Source organism: Penaeus monodon, chromosome 27, assembly GCF_015228065.2.
Source record: "Penaeus monodon isolate SGIC_2016 chromosome 27, NSTDA_Pmon_1, whole genome shotgun sequence".
Taxonomy (NCBI): Eukaryota; Metazoa; Arthropoda; class Malacostraca; order Decapoda; family Penaeidae; genus Penaeus; species Penaeus monodon.
The window spans coordinates 14,731,006-14,731,497 of record NC_051412.1 but is presented as its reverse complement, the minus strand read 5'-3'; the positions used below and the strand labels follow the sequence as shown (position 1 = coordinate 14,731,497).

Below are 492 nucleotides of genomic sequence, written 5' to 3'. Positions count from 1 at the left end.
AGACCATTTCTGTTGACACCGCAGAAAAAAAAAAAAACATTAGGACAGTCAAAGAAAGTCACTCAAATTATGCCCATCTGAAGAGGTTGCTCAGTCATATTTTTCCTGTCTGAGGCACTAACGCATCCATGCATCTGCCTCTGGTTTGGCATCTTTGGCACTCAAGCTAAGTCTAACAAACCTCCACCATATATGTCACATTTTAATAAGACAGAGTTTGTGCCAACCACACCAATCAAAGCTCTGTCACGACACAATATATGTCATGAAGGTTTGTTGATCTTTGTCAGAGTGTGGAGCATAGAGGCCATGGAGGTCTATTAAAGATTACAGGAAGTTTCAGATAGACTCACACAGAAAACCACTAAAGTAACTACATGGCAAAAGTTCTGTACTGAATGCCACTGCAGTCTATCTATCTATCTTGCTAAACTAGGACTGGTTAAAATAACCTTTCATATCAATTAGGATATCTGGTTAGGAAGCATAAAG

At 39.2% G+C, this 492-nt stretch overlaps 1 protein-coding gene across 1 annotated transcript in view; it reads right to left on the bottom strand.

The window, feature by feature from the left end:
* Positions 1-492, bottom strand: part of LOC119590426 — a 23,606-nt gene that overhangs the window by 3,012 nt on the left and 20,102 nt on the right. The gene's annotated exons all lie outside the window — the stretch shown is intronic.